The following is a 16,815-nucleotide window of genomic DNA, read 5'->3' on the forward strand; positions in this document are numbered from 1 at the left end:
CCGAGGTCATTCATACGAGTACTGAACTATGGCAGACGTGAACTAGACCAGTTCCAGACAGGTGAAGACAAACGGCTCCGTCGCCGCCAAGACCACCGCCAGGAGCGGACACTAACACGCTCCTGTAGCGTAAGTGGCTACACTGGTGTCTGCTCTCATCTCCAGTATCCCGGGTTCGATCTCTGCAGTGGGACAGAAGTGGCTTGGGCAACGTCCCCTTCCACCTGATGCCCCTATTCACTTGCAGTAAACAGGTGCCTGGGAGATAAGAGCTGTTCTGCCTTGCATCTTGAGGGGGGAGGGACCTAGTAGATACGACAAGATAACACCAGATCGGGGGTTGATTTTCATTAGAGAACCAGCGGCTGCAAAGGCCTGGGGTCTATGAGCTCATGGCTCCATCCTACAGGCACACACAGGTGAGCACACACAGGTACACGCTACACACCTGCAGCAGCCCGTCCTCCAAACAACGATCCAAAAGTGATTCCATCCACCCGCCAAACCCCCTGTTTATGAATGAAAAATGGTTTACACACGACTCACAACTGCTGACGTTCGAACATATCCGGAACAAGTGCTTCACTGACGAATTTTGTTCGAACCACAACGCTATAAATGCTTCACTCACGAACTACAAATACTAATAATTGCTAACAGAACCTAAACACCTAATCTAACCTATGCCTATAAATGCACAATATGCTAAAATATAATATAATATCAATATATATTTGAGAAAATTCCCGTTTTGAGTGAACAGCATGTTCAAATTTATGAATGCGTCTTTGGGGTCGACCGCTGGATGTAATGGACTTGAGTCGAGGACGGGTTGCCATTCCTCAATCTTTGACGGCTTTGGTTACACTTATAGAACAGTTTACAAGCATGAAAACTTCCCAATCAACTGTTGTTATTGTTATAAACAGCCTCCGGGTGCTTCGGAACTCGTTAACTGTTTGATAAATGTAAACAAAGCCGCCAAAGATTGAAAAAAGATGTACAGGTTCGTAAGTGCTTGCGTAACTGCTTCGTGAATCTGGCACCAGGTAGTCTGAGGGATACTCAGGGGCCCGACGGCTGAGTCGACAGCGCTAGGGATTTGTTATCCTAGGGTCCGAGGATCGATCCCCAGCGTAGGCGGAAACAAATGGGCACAGTTTCTTTCACCCTGATGCACCTGTTCATCTAGCAATAAATAGGTACCTGGGAGTTAGACAGCTGCTATGGGATGTTTCCTATGTGTGTGTATGTTCACCTAGTTGTATTCACTTAGTTGTGCTTGCAGTGGTTGAGCTCTACTCTTTCGGCCCGCCTCTCAACTGACAATCAAGCAACTGTTTCTAATTACTATTTTTTTCCACACAAACACACACACACACACTTGTGTAAGGAATCGTTCAGGACCCTGTATACCACTTATGTCAGACCAATCCTGGAATATGAAGCTCCTGCCTGGAGTCCATATCTAGTTAAACACAAGACAAAGTTAGAGAAGATTCAGCGGTATGCCACCAGATTTGTCCCGGAACTGAGAGGTATGAGCAACGAGGAAGGGCTGAAGGAGCTGAACCTCACGTCCCAGGAAGACAGAAGAGTGAGGGGAGACATGATTACCACCTACAAAATTCTCAGGAGAATTGACAGAGTGGACAAAGACAAACTATTCAGCACGGGTGAGACACGAACAAGGGGACACAGGTGGAAACTTTGTACCCAAATGAGTCACAGAGACATTAGAAAGATTTTTTCAGTGTCAGAGTAGTTAATAAATGGAATGCACTAGGCAGTGATGTGGTGGAGGCTGACTCCATACACAGTTTCAAATGTAGATATGATAGAGCCCAGTAGGCTCAGGAATCTGTACACCAGTTGATTGACAGTTGAGAGGCGGGACCAAAGAGACAAAGCTCAACCCCCGCAAGCACAAATAGGTGAGTACACACACACACACACACACACACACACACACACACACACACAGGAAACAGCCCGTAACAGCTGTCTAACTCCCAGGGGACCTATTTATTGCTAGGTAACAGGGGCATCAGGGTGAAAGAGACTCTGTCCATTGTTTCTCGCCGGTGCCGGGAATTGAACCCCGGACCACAGGATTACTCTTCCAGCGTGCTGTCCACTCAGCCACCGCCCTCCCCTGTGCGTGTGTGTGTGTTGTGTTAAAAAAAACCAGTTGATTGACAGTTGAGAGGCGGGCCCAAAGAGCCAGAGCTCAACCCCCGCAAGTGTAACTGGGTGAGCACAGAAGCACTCAAGAGTAGTCTTGCGTGAGGGGGGGGGGAGGGGGGAAAAGAGGTAGCTTGGCCCATCACAGCCTCTGTAGTGGCCGCGATTAATTACCAAACGGGTCCGAAACCATTTTATAATAATAATAATAATAATAATAATAATATTGATAAATAACTAAAAGGTGGGGTCCAGGAGCTTAGGCACTCGCCCTGCACGTACATTTAACTGAACACATACGGTGTTTTGAAGTTATTTACTCAACAAAAACTAATTATCTTGTCACTTTAAAATGGCCATTGGAGTGAAATTTAGCTACTAATGACTAAACTAGGAGCAGTGGTCCTCCGGGAGGGGCGAGGAAACAGCAGACAAGCAAGACCCGCAGGAACTTCTCAAAACTTTATTGACCAAACCCTGTGTTAAGGAGACGGGGGAGGAGGGTGAGGGGGAGAAGGAAGGATGAGGGAGGGGGGGAGAGAAGGAAGAGTGAGGGGAAAGATGGGGTGAGGGAGGGGGGGGGGAATGAGAAAGACGGGTAATGTAGGAGGAAGAGTGGGGGAGGGATGGTCAAGTTTACCTGGGCGGCCATCTTGGATTTGTAGTATATGCGACAGTGTTGTGCTCGTGAGGTGTAGGGTTGCTGGGTTAGTACACCTGCCACCACACCCGCCACCACACCCGCCACCCCAGCAAGGCTGCACCACATCACTAACAAGGGACACTCCAGTCACAATGCGGAACATGTACACAAGTGGACCACAGTTCATGATGGTAGTTACAGGTTTTATGTTGAAGGCACGGGGGGGGGGGGGGATGGGGGGCGCTGAAGGGACGGGGGGATGGGGGCGGTGAAGGCAGTGGGGGGGGGGGGCTGTGAAGGTAGGGGGCGGTGAAGGCAGGGGGGGGCGGTGAAGGCAGTGGGGGAGGCTTTGAAGGTAGGGGTGACGGGGGGAGGGGAGAACATGACTGGGGTAGACCAACATGGCCGCCAACAGGAAGAAAAGCGTGACACACACCGTCTTGAGTGTCGACAGGCTGGGTGTCTCAGGCTCCTCCAGGGAGGGGCCAAGAGCCTCGACCCTCACTCCCGGAACCCGAACACCAAGCCGCCCCCCCCCCCCCACCACCAGTGTGGCGAGGCGAAGGCTAGTGTTGAGGGGCAGGGATTGGCGAGGCATTTGAAGGAGACGAGGGCGAAACTAATGGCGAGGAAGAGAAGACAAGTTACAGCCACTAACACAAACTTTATCACAACTAACTAGAGAAAAGCATCATTAGTAAGGAGGAGACTAATTCATTTATGAGCTGCTAAACTTTCCTGAAGCCTAAACTTTCAAGTAATCCATAGATAACCTGCTTCACATCTGAAGCAGAGTTTCAACATTAAAAAGTTTTAAACACGTTTTACACCAGTGGATTAGTCTGCATACACTAAAATACGGTAAACTGGTCTACCAGTATACCGTATGAAGCCTTCCTTTAACTCATCCCAACATACGCTCACTGCTTCACATACCCGACGATTACTGTACTAAGACCATTATCACAGTAACTGTCAAGTTAATTCAATATATTCCTTAGGTTTCTTGTTAACATTGACTCATACAGTGGTGATACAGTCTTGTACAGTGGTGATACAGTCTTGTACAGTGGTGATACAGCCTCGTACAGTGGTGATACAGCCTCGTACAGTGGTGATACAGCCTCGTACAGTGGTGATACAGTCCTGTACAGTGGTGATACAGCCTCGTACAGTGGTGATACAGCCTCGTACAGTGGTGATACAGCCTCGTACAGTGGTGATACAGCCTCGTACAGTGGTGATACAGCCTCGTACAGTGGTGATACAGCCTCGTACAGTGGTGATACAGCCTCGTACAGTGGTGATACAGCCTCGTACAGTGGTGATACAGTCCTTTACAGTGGTGATACAGCCTCGTACAGTGGTGATACAGCCTCGTACAGTGGTGATACAGCCTCGTACAGTGGTGATACAGCCTCGTACAGTGGTGATACAGCCTCGTACAGTGGTGATACAGTCCTGTACAGTGGTGATACAGTCCTGTACAGTGGTGATACAGCCTCGTACAGTGGTGATACAGTCCTGTACAGTGGTGATACAGCCTCGTACAGTGGTGATACAGCCTCGTACAGTGGTGATACAGTTCTGTACAGTGGTGATACAGCCTCGTACAGTGGTGATACAGTCCTTTACAGTGGTGATACAGCCTCGTACAGTGGTGATACAGCCTCGTACAGTGGTGATACAGCCTCGTACAGTGGTGATACAGCCTCGTACAGTGGTGATACAGCCTCGTACAGTGGTGATACAGCCTCGTACAGTGGTGATACAGTCCTGTACATTGGTGATACAGCCTCGTACAGTGGTGATACAGCCTCGTACAGTGGTGATACAGCCTCGTACAGTGGTGATACAGCCTCGTACAGTGGTGATACAGCCTCGTACAGTGGTGATACAGCCTCGTACAGTGGTATTACGGAAAAGTGGATGAATAGAGCAGTGGCTATTCTAGCTGGTGGAATGCCAGTAACATTAAATAAAAAAAGTAAAACAAAGTAAATAAAACTGCTTGTGACCTCTTTATGGTGTGAGAGCTGTGGGATAAAGTACTCTTTATGGTGTGAGAGCTGTGGGATAAAGTACTCTTTATGGTGTGAGAGCTGTGGGATAAAGTACTCTTTATGGTGTGAGAGCTGTGGGATAAAGTACTCTTTATGGTGTGAGAGCTGTGGGATAAAGTACAAAGAATGAAAAACTTTAAATATTTACTAAAAAAATTACTTTAACAAATAAAAACAAATCCCCTATGATAATTGGCATTACACAAAACAATAATTGCAAGAGAAACAAACATGTGACAGTTACGTTAATTGCAAAATTAATGGTGCACGATACATATATACAATAGCTGCTAGAGACTACCGACACCCAGGGGAGCGAGAGTAGATCTTGCAGCTAGGAGCACTGAAGAGTATTCTGAGGTCTAGCTGTTGTTGTTGTTTCAGATTTAGCTACTCAGAGCGAAGTGTCCATAGATATATGGACGTGATACGTCCAGAGCGGACGTATCACCTCAGTACAGTCTCGTACAGAGGTGATACGTCCAGTGGTGATACAGTCTTGTACAGTGGTGATACAGTCCCATACAGTGGTGATACAGTCCCATACAGTGGTGATACAGTCCCATACAGTGGTGATACGTCCAGTCTCGTACAGTGTCGATACTGTCTCGTACAGTCCCATACAGTGTATTACCACTTAAGGTTCAATGGTAATACACCTGATGAAAGGACACATATTAGACTCTTGTGTGGAAAATCCACTAACCATATCCATATTAGGCGATGAGTCACAATAACGTGGCAGAAGTAGTTTGACCAGACCACACACTGGTCTGGTCAAGTCGATTTCAATAGACTTGAGAATGGTTCAGGACGGACCGAAACGTCGTCGTCCCTTCACCTTCTAGTGTGTGGTCTGGTCAAATATCCATATTATCTAAGGAATGTAATATTTCCGTATCATATCTATAATTTACCTCAGAGTCATATCTACTGATGATTTAAGGATCATCAGTATCTACATCATAAGCCTTCATGACCATTTGGTCAAGTATATCATTGGGCTCAATGTCCACGTGACATTGTACATGTAATTTAAAGAATCAATAATCTTCCAGATAATCAAATATATTGTTGGACTAAAGTTATAGTTTCCAGTAATGTATTTTCAAAATCCTTAATAAAGAACAAATTGTGCTATTAAGTACTGTCAATAATCATTAAATCCACTAAGTGTTTAGCTTGTAAATAAACTATCACAATAATCAGTCTAGACAATGAAAATAATCAATCTATAATCATTGTCGGCACCTTCACTGTGGAGGAGGGGGCCGACGCCGGTGAGGCAGAAGTGTCCAGTACTGATGAGACCCTTGTTACCATCGAAGTTTTTTATTTTTTTTATTTTTATTTTTACATGCAAGCATGCGTATAATGTACAAGAAAAACAGAACAAATATAACATAGAACAAAAGTACAAAGCACACATATGTACAAGGACAAAGGAACAAATCAATAGAAGACCAGCCAGAAGGGCTGACCACAAAACAAAAATGCATAGACAAACAATACACAATTAGTAACACAGTGTAATACAAACATAAGGGAAAACCCCAGGACAAAATGCACACAAAACAAGCCTGCTAACACCTCAAATACATACAGAGAGGCGAGAAACATACAAGAATAAGGACAATAACAATAAAGAAAACAGATCCGCCATAACAAACGGAAGGCAAAACATAACAAAGAGCACACGCCAACAGCCTGAAGGGCACACAATATGACAAACAAGCGCACACGACATCCATAACCGAACACACAAACGCATAGGAACCGCACACCCCCCCACGAGCCATACAAAAAAACCCACAAAACAAACCGGAGCACGCAGGAACCGGGAAACAATACCCACCCCACCCACTCACATACACACCCCACAACCAGGCAACACAAAATACATAGAAATCACTTGCGAGGAACATCGGGAGAAACGTACTTCTCCAGGAACAGCTCACAAGGATATTTCGACTTGTAAGCTTCCCAGACGAGATCTTCAAGGTCGGTAGGGTTTTTGATCCCCCGCGCTCGAGCGGGTATCATAAACTTAGGAACATCTATATCTGGCGGCATCGGCCAATGCCTAAGGTCACTGACGCAAGTCGCATAACGAGGCTGGGGAGCGCCAACCACGCCCTTCGAGGAAGCAGACGACACCGGAGAAGCGGACGAGGGACGCCGAGCCTGCCACGCCTTTGCCATCGGAGCAGGTGTCGGACGCTGAGACGATAGCACTTCCACGGATACCGCAGGAGACACGGAAGGGACTGCAGGAAACGGAAGAGGCGGCAAGACCGCTGCCGAGGAAACGGGTAACGAGGAAGGGGCTACAGAACATCCAGAGCGAGCATCCTTTCTCAACATCACCACCAGGCCACCCCGCTCACCACCAACTACAGCAGGGGGAACCACCGCCCACGAAGAACCGGAGCCATCCGACGCAGGCAACGCACCTGAAGCAGGACCCTCGGACACCGGACCAGAAGTTGAGGCCGAAACGCCGGCACCGGCATCCTCAGGTAAGTGTACCTCCGCCACCACCGTAGTGTGCACCACATCCGGAGCCACCCCACCGTCAACGGAAGGACGACACTCGTCGAATTCGCCAACATCAGCCCACACAGAAGAACGCCGGGAACGCTTAGGCTCGGGCCGCACATCATCAGACCCGGAGGCAGACTCGGCGACCCGCGCAGCACCAACCGAGCGAACCGACGCACGCCGCAGCACGGCAGCCTCCTCAACCACACGGGGCACCAGGCCAGGCACAGGAGGGAATGCCGGATCCACCTCATCTCCCAGCACAGCCGGGACAGACGGCGAGGGTGCAGGGACCGGGACAGACACAGCAGAGGAAGAACTGGAAGACGAGGGGTCTGAGCAAACGGCAGGCGGAAGAGGCGCAGGGACACCAGCTGGAGCACTAGGCGAGGACCCAACCTCTGGAAGAGATGCGGCAACAACAGGGGGCGCAACAGGCGGAGCAACAGCTGCTACAGAGGGCACCTCCTCAGCCGAAGAGACGTCCATACCCACCGAATCATCCCCCACAGGAAGGGGCGGAAAATCCTCCTCACTGAAGAGGTTCACTGGTGCAACAGGAGGCGCAGAACAGTCAGCAGCCTGATGGCCCAAAAGACCACAATGATAACACGTCCGCGGCTGACGGGCGTAAAACACCCGAACGTTGTACCCCATAAGGCGCACAGAGGACGGAATATCCGCCCGGAGTCTCATGCCCAGGGTGCGAATGTTAGACCTCACACCCTTAAGAGGACTAGAAGACACCACGTTCACTCGCACACTAACAACTGCGCCAAACCGCCCGAAATACCGCCGTAGCAGAGCCTCTGGAAACTCCAAGGGAGCCCCATGCACACTTATGTAAGTAAGTACACCACTTCTATCCGAGAGGGTGACAGTGCCCGCACCATCCGGCAGGGGCAGTGTCCGCCCCTCGTATCGCCGGAGAAAATCGCAATACGCCGCCTCCTCTGCAAACTTCACAATGGCCCTATGGGCCGTTACCAACTCGACCCCATAAACCGCAAACACAGGGACAGAGAGCAGTTCACAAGCCAGGGCAATCTCCGGGTAACCAGCCCGCACAGAGAACTCTAGTCCCACAGACTGAGCCCGGACGACTGGGGGTAGAGGGACCCCCATCGTAACGCCACGTCAGCACAGGCGAGCAGACACACACCCGCCCCCAACCAGCCGAAACGAGCAAACAACACCAACTGCTGGAGCGCCGATGCAACACGTCTGCCCCGCACCGAAGCTAGGGCCAGACCTTTCAGTAACGTATTTTCAAAATCCTTAATAAAGGACAAATTGTGCTATTAAGTACTGTCAATAATCTTTAAATCCACTAAGTGTTTAGCGTGTAAATAAACTATCACAATAATCAGTCTAGACAATGAAAATAATCAATCTATAATCATTGTCAGCACCTTCACTGTGGAGGAGGGGGCCGGCGCCGGTGGGGCAGAAGTGTCCAGTACTGATGAGACCCTTGTTACCATCGAAGTGGTTGAGTGGCGACCACCAGCCAGGTCGGACGCTCCTGAGATCTCTCCGCTCCTAGTAAGTGTTCACGTTGAACGACTGCTGGTTTGCCCTGCTGGTGGTGGTTTGCCACTGACAGGGTGACGTTTAGATTGGCCCTGGGGACTTCTCGCCCTCCAGTGAAGAGGACATTGTCGGCTGGTCTGGCATTTACGTTGCCGGTGGACCATCCGTTGGTTGGTGTCGCCCTGGTGGACGTGCTACAAGTGCAGCTGTGGGCGCACTTGTTGGGCATCCACTTGCTAGCTTCTTCAGGCCAACCGTGCTGTGGTCAAGTTCCACCTCCAGGCTGCCTTTCAGGCGTTTCTCGAGCGGTGTGAATGGCATGTTTACCCTCTCCTTGATACCACTGGTTCTGTTAAGGTGGTGAATCTTGAGTCACCTTGACGTATGTGGCGGTACATGGTGCTCCCTCCTTCGAATTTCAGGACGAACTTTTAACCTCCGGTTTCGAACGATTTGGAACTGTGTTAAGTGTTCGTTGGAACAGGGTCCTTGCCGGCCACTGTGCTGGGCTCCAAATTGACGGCTCCTGACGATGTCGCTGAAGTGTAGTGTCTCGTCGTCAATGTCCGTGTTGGGTTACATGCTCTGCTGCTTGTGTCGGGGGCAACTGCGCACCTGTTATATATGTGGTCAGGAGGGTCATATGGCTGCAGCGTGTGCGACGTGGAAGCAACTGATCGGGTGCATATTTTTTGTGCGGAGGATTTTCTGCCCCTGTTACGTTCAAACAGGACTGAGCATGGAGTGGGTACTGTGCCTGAGGCCCCTGATTGCCTGTCTGCTGTTCCGCCAGTTGAGGCACGTTCTACAGCCTGTGCGACACATCTGGTAACTGCTGTGGCACCTGGTGTTGTTGAGCCGGTGTGTGTGGGTGCCGGGCCGTCGCCTGTACTGCGTGTAGTGAAGGATGTTCCAGTGGAGGTCCATGTCCCGCCCCCGCCTGTGGATGTGGTACAGGCTCCCGGGGATGCGGGTTCTGCTGTTTTGGAGGGGGTGCTTCGGCAGGGGGAGGTGTCTGCCATGCCTGTGTGTGTCGGCAACTGTAGTTCTGATGCTTTAATCCCTTTGCAGAAGCATGCGCGCCAATGTTCTGAGGCTGTTTCCCTGGATGATGTGGACAGTGCATGCAGTGTGGACTCTTCGGATAGTGAGGGTGTGGCCCGTGTGGATGTGAAGATGGTGGCTGTGCCTGCGGAGGGGCCTGGTGGGAGTGGTGTGATGCGGCCTGTCTCGAAGCGTTCGTGGCAGGCTCGGAGTGTGTCTCCCCTTCGTGGTGTTCCTTGGGAGGAGGTGGGATAGTATGGTGCTCTGGCGTCCCCCGCCGTAGATGATGGGGCTGTGAGGGGCTCCAAGTTGCTACCTGTGCCCCCTTCCCCTGCACCTTCTGCTGTTGGATCCCCTTCAGTGGGGGGGGGGGGTTGCCCCCTGATGATCAGGACCTCGTCCTGGTGTTGAGGAAAGATGTGCGCCGGGGCACCTTGGCTCCAGTGCCCTGTGGTGGGGTCGATGCTGTGCCTGCATCCCCTGCGGTTCCCCCTCTTTCGTTGCCCCAGTCTGTGGGAAGCCTTGTCCCGGCTGCTGGGGTCGTGTCCCATAAGGGTCAGGTGTTGGGCCCTTATTGGGATGTCCAGATGCTTCCGATCCCGTGGTGCTCTTCCACTATCTGTGTGTCGCGGGGCAAAGGAATTTGTTTATAGGGTGCCGGATAAGATGTCTCAGCCAAGGGCGCCACCTGGTGGCCAGGTGTCCTTTGACAAGTTGTTGATTTGGGTACTGCTTTGGGTACTGCAAGTAATGCTTGCACTTTTCGATATACAAGTTCCCGAAAAAATATTAGTAGACGTCTTGCGCACAACTCTATGCCATGGATCCACTGACGCCATGAACTCAACATCCCGCCCTACAGAGCGGCAAGTCTCCCTCTACCGTCCACCTCTGTTTTAGTCGCCACTCCTCATCTACGGCATGACGCAACTAGCACTTTTGAACAAACTTTTGAACGAAGAGGTAGATTAACGGACTACTGACATAGCTCGAGTGCAGGGGGGAGTTATGTAAAACCCTGGTTTGTGTCTCGGAGAGACTGCAGGATCCAAGTAAGTTCAGTAGAACTTCTGGTTTCAACTCTTTTGACCATGTCGTAGCTCAGTCGATTAAGGCAGCGTCTGGGATGCTCTCGGATGTAGATTCGAATCCTCGTCATGGCCTTTGTGGATTTGTTCATTTGATGCATCACGCTATTGTGATTTCTGTGTGTAGCACTTTCGACATTCTTATCCTCCTCAACGTCAACGAGTCTCCCAACATGTCTTGGTGCAGTCATCGGGAGTGTAAACCCTTCATGTAAACTGCACCTACTCTCAAGAAGAAGAAGAAGAAGAAGACATCGAAGCGGTGTGCACGTGTGTGGTGTTGATAACATTTTCAACGGACATTACTGCACAAAATACTTATCTAATCACCAGAGATAATTCCCTAGATACTCGGGAACTCCCCGATCTCTAATTTGACCAAAATAACTTATCAAGAGGAGTGAAGTCGAGCTCGGGTGCCAGGAGTCTCACCATCTTTCCTCCATTTCCTCATGCAAGCAACCGCTTCAAGAAGCCATCCCACAACAAAAGCTACCAGGGACATGACCAACACCTCCAAAGGATACCTGATCAACCAGGCTGTGACTCATACGTCAGGCTGCGAGCAGCTGCGTCCAACAGCCTCGTAGACCAGTCCAGCAACGAGGAGGCCTGGTCGACGACCGGGCCGCGGGGTCGCTGAGCCTCAAAATCACCTCAAGGTAACCTCAAGGCTGCCATATCCCCCCATCAAAACACAGCCTTGTTTCAACAAGAGAAACATTTATCTGATAACTTGCCAGATTAGGCGCCGGTTCTCAATGTCAGGATAAGTTGTTAATCGTTTTAGAGCGTACATTGGCCAGTAGCCTGCTTTATGACATTAATACATCTGTATATAAAATTGAGAGTCGTTAGGCAGCGAGGCAACGCCTCACCAATTAGTTAGTTGATTTATCTTCTTCAGTGATTTATCTTCTCCTGTATTGCTGAATATTCATATAAATCTAAATATCTATATCTTGTGTATATAATTCTATAGTATAACTCGTCATACATTTAATTGTCATATCCATTAATCTTAATTTATCAAATTAGTTTATTTTATTGCATATAATATTTCCTTTGCATATTGTCCATACATTATACTTGTATTATACAACTACTTTGTTGAAAATATCAGAACAATTGATAATTGGTTGTTACAATATTTCTAAATCTAGGTTTAACTATGTACCTAGTTCAGATCTTTGATAATTAATCGTACCAGTGTTTACAATTATAGAACCGTGTTATCATATCCTTGTATAGAATACAAGCTAAATGTGTTGGAATGGCGGCAGGTATATTGTGGTTCTGTTATCACTGACCTAGTTCAGCCTTGACGACCCTACCTGCTGCCGCAGCCCATTACCAGTATCAAGGACTACTGGGAATTTGAACTTACAACCCAAACATAGGACCCTTGTCCTTAGATAAGAATTTGTACGTTTTATTTTTGCATTTGAATTAATTATATTCAGTACTTAATTTTCCAGTCGTATGTAATTCTCTTCGTCAACATAATCCGGGTATTTCTTCCACATCTTGTTCTCAAAACTCTCCAGGTTGTTATTCCAAGATAAGAAGCCAGCAATTGTTCCGTTAACAAAGTGAAGAGTTTGGTTACAGTTTAAAATTCCAAACTGGCGCTGTCAATTTAATGAGAGCCTTGGTTGACTCCCAGAGCATTGATGGGGGGGGGGTGATGGAGGTGGTGGTGGTGGGGGGGGGAGCAGTGGAGGGGGTGATGGAGGTGGTGGGGGGGGGGTGATGCAGGTAGTGGTGGAGGGGGGGATGCAGGTAGTGGTGGAGGGGGGTGACGTGGAGAGGGGGGGGGTGGCGGTGGAGGGGGGATGATGGGGGGTGTCGTAGCCACAGCGTCTGTAAGGGGTGTGTAGGAAACAGTTCCTACGCGACAGTCTGCTATAAGAAACCAAGGTGTTCTGCTAGAACTCCTAGCTAGGCTGGAGAGAATATAACAGAACAGAACACTGAGGGGAAAGGAAAAACGAGAGGTGCAAGACTGAGGGGACCGGAGTGAGAGGACCCATAGACAACACACCCACGACGCCCCTGAGCCTCTCGTCAAGCCCACTTCGTCAGTACCCCCCCCCCCATGACCCCACACACCCCCACCCACCCCCCATAATAATCCCCCCAATTATCCCCCCCTCCCCAACCTCGTCGAAGTCACGTTGACGGCGACTTTACTCTTGTTTTCCAGTAATTACTTCCTTCTTGTCCTGTCAGCTGGAATTCCTCCCGCCCTTCCCTCAACATGTTTTGTTTTTCCAGAATGCAGTTTCCCTCCATTCCTATATACCCTTTAGTGTAACCCGTTTCTCTCCCATCCCACTACTCGACACCCTTCCAAACACCACATTCCTGTCCCGTTCCGCAACCTCGCCAACCTCGAATTCGCTTCCTCTTTCTCCTCCTCCTCCTACCCTTCCACATTCCTTCCCTTCACTCTTCTCTCCCTCCCCCAAGGCAACGTGTGTAGAGACGCCTCCCACACCAAATGTCTCCTCTCCATTAACCTCCACGTCTTAACCCACACATCCGATCCAACACCACCTGGATCCAATATTCCATTGGCCGTGTATAGAGGCGTGGATGAGTGAGTCGTGTGGGTGAGGTGGTGATGGGAGACCCTTGAGCTGATCTTGGGTCAGTGCTCATTCACCACTGTTCATCGCTCGTCACGTTTCTCCATAAATATCTACTCAAATACTGTTATCCGGAACTATTCATATTTTCTACTGCGAGGGCGTATTGAATTCCTTTTCCTATTCAGATATCTCCAGAGCAACTTTCTATGGATCACCACGTGACAGACAGCTGGGTCTTAGTATTTACATTATTAATAGATGGAGACCAGCCTTCATCTATTATTGTAACTTCCATATCGCCAAATACAGTAACACACATTATGAAACAAAGAAACCAAACATGGAAATGTTAAAATAGTATGATAAAAGTCTGAAATAGATAATCGGCCGCTGCTCGTCCAAGCACCGGCCGAGCACAAAGACTCGTCCTTCACCTCCCATGTTCAGTATAACCCAAACCACAATAGTTTCTTTAATATATATTAGATGTATACGACTAGACTGATTACATTCAAACTTTGCTTTAGCAGTGTCCTCTTGTTGCTTACAAGTTGTTGTAGCCAAACTGGCTTAGCACACCTCATTATTACTTTTTTTTCTCTCATTTGATATAGTACATGGTCAACTTTTTTCAAGATTTAGTAGTTGTAAGTTTAGGACTCAACTCCACAGACTGGACCACTACTGAACTCACCTAGTTGTGCTTGCGGGGGTTGAGATCTGGCTCTTTGGTCCCCCCTCTCAACAGTCAATCAACAGGTGTACAGATTCCTGAGCCTACTGGGCTCTGTCATATCTACATTTCAAACTGTGTATGGAGTCAGCCTCCACCACATCACTTCCTAGTGCATTCCATTTGTTATCTACTCTGACACTGAAAAAGTTCTTTCTAACGTCCCTGTGGCTCATGTGGGTACTCAGCTTTCACCTGTGTCCCCTTGTTCACATACCATCCGTGTTAAACAGTTTATCTTTATCTACCTTGTCAATTCTTCTGAGAATTTTGTAGGTAGTGATCATGTCTCCCCTTACTCTTCTGTCTTTCAGTGTCGTGAGGTGCATTTCCCGCAGCCTTTCCTCGTAACTCATGCCTCTTAGTTCTGGGACTATTCTAGTGGCGTATCTCTGAACTTTTACCAGCTTCTTTTCCCCAGTATGGCGGCGCCATACTGGGGCCGCATACTCCAGGATTCGTCTTACATATGCGGTATACAAGGTTCTGAATGATTCCTTACAAAGGTTCCTGAAGGCTGTTCTGATGTTAACCAGCCTCGCATACCCCGCAGACGTAATTCTTTTTATGTGGGCTTCGGGAGACAGGTTTGGTGTGATATCAACTCCTAGATCTTTCTCTCTGTCCGTTTCATGAAGTACTTCATTTCCCATTCGGTATCCTGTGTTGGGCCTCCTGTTTCCACCGCCTAGTTTCATGACCTTGCATTTAGTCGGGTTGAATTTTAGTAGCCATTTGTTAGATCATTCATTCAGTCTGTCTAGGTCATCTTGTAGCCTCATACTATCTTCCTCCGTCTTAGTCCTCCCTCATAATTTTTGCATCATCAGCAAACAATGAGAGGAACGATTCTATACCCTCTGGTAGTTCATTTACATATTTCAGAAACAGTATGGGTCCAAGGACTGAACCCTGCGGGACTCCACTTGTGACGTCTCGCCAACCTGAAACCTCACCCCCTCACAGTGACTCGCTGTCTTCTGTTACTTAGGTACTCCCTTATCCAATGGATAAGGAAACCCAATGCTGTGGAATTCCATGTCTGTTGAAGGCAGCGTCATGGCAGCTACAAGCTCCAGAGACAGCCTGCGTAGTAAATTAATAGTCTACAACTGGAGGGGGGGGGGGGGGGAAGGGGGGGTTGTGAAGAACAAACGGCAGTTGGCACTTTGTGCAACCATTTACGAGCCCAAGATGGGCACGGAAAATCGTCTTAACCATTCCACACACGTGCGAGCCTTGAACTGTGTCGCCTCTTAGGAGCACGAGCGATGGAGGGAACGATAGTCGAATTTTTGTTAGAGATTTAACCTCGCTCCTTCTCCCATACTCCAAAATACTAATCTTAAACTATTACCATCTTTCAAGTTCTTTTTGAGTGAGGTGGGGAAATATATAATCATAAACACTGATTTTGTTCCTATCTAATCCAGAAACACAGTTCAAATTCCTCTAAAACGGCGTTGTTTTCTCACCACCTTCTACCACACAGGTGGCCAGAGGGCAGGAAGCAGCGAGGGTCAGTGCGGAGACTTCACCGCCACTCAAGCAGTGATCCAGCCTGTGAGTGACGGCCCCCATGTTAACCAATGGCTACCATAGGTGCGTTCGTCTCACTGATATTCACCGTTTGGTCACCGTGGGGTCACTCTGAGGTCACCGTGGGGTCAATCTGGGGTCACCCCTGAGGTCACCGTCCCACGACTCCTGGTGTAGGACGCTCGCGGACTCTTGTGGATGGATGAATTAGAACTTTGAACCGCCTAGAGTTATAAGCCATTTGTGTCGGTGGTTAGATTAGTAACGTTTCCTCTCTGCAATTTTTTTATTTTTAAATTTTGCCCCGAGGTGCGAGTTTGTTGGGCAGCGCCTCTCATCCTGCAACGTTACCAACCTATTTTAAATATTTATTTAAATTAGATTTTAGCAATAAAAACCCAGTTTCCAAATACCTCCTAAATATTTCAATTAGGCATTCGCGCTTTACCTAGCAATAAATAGGTACCCAGGAGTTAGCTTGTTGTGGGGGTGCATGGAATTCGACCCGGAGGTACAGAGGGGGGGGGGGTCTCGATATACAACCCGCAGCCCGTCCTCTAAACAACGACCCAAAAGTGATTCCATCCACCCGCCAAACCCCCCACGTGTTTATGAATGAAAAACGGTTTACTCATGACTCACAACTGTGGTGTTCGAACATATCCAGAACAAGTGCTTCACTGACGACTTGTGTTCGAACCACAACGCTGTAAATGCTTCACCCACGTACTACAAATACAAATAATCGCCAACAGAACCTAAACACCTAACTTAACCTATGCTAGTATATGCACAATATGCTAATATATAACAATAATTTATATTTGAGAAAATTCCTATTTTGAATGAACAT

The 16,815-nt window shown here is 48.5% G+C and overlaps 1 protein-coding gene across 1 annotated transcript in view; it reads left to right on the top strand.

Annotated features, from left to right (window-relative positions):
* LOC138363132 (mucin-22-like) overlaps positions 1 to 16,815 on the top strand; it is a 67,675-nt gene that overhangs the window by 11,658 nt on the left and 39,202 nt on the right. The window lies entirely within an intron of this gene.

The sequence above is a fragment of the Procambarus clarkii genome, chromosome 10 (assembly GCF_040958095.1).
Source record: "Procambarus clarkii isolate CNS0578487 chromosome 10, FALCON_Pclarkii_2.0, whole genome shotgun sequence".
NCBI classification, from domain to species: domain Eukaryota; kingdom Metazoa; phylum Arthropoda; class Malacostraca; order Decapoda; family Cambaridae; genus Procambarus; species Procambarus clarkii.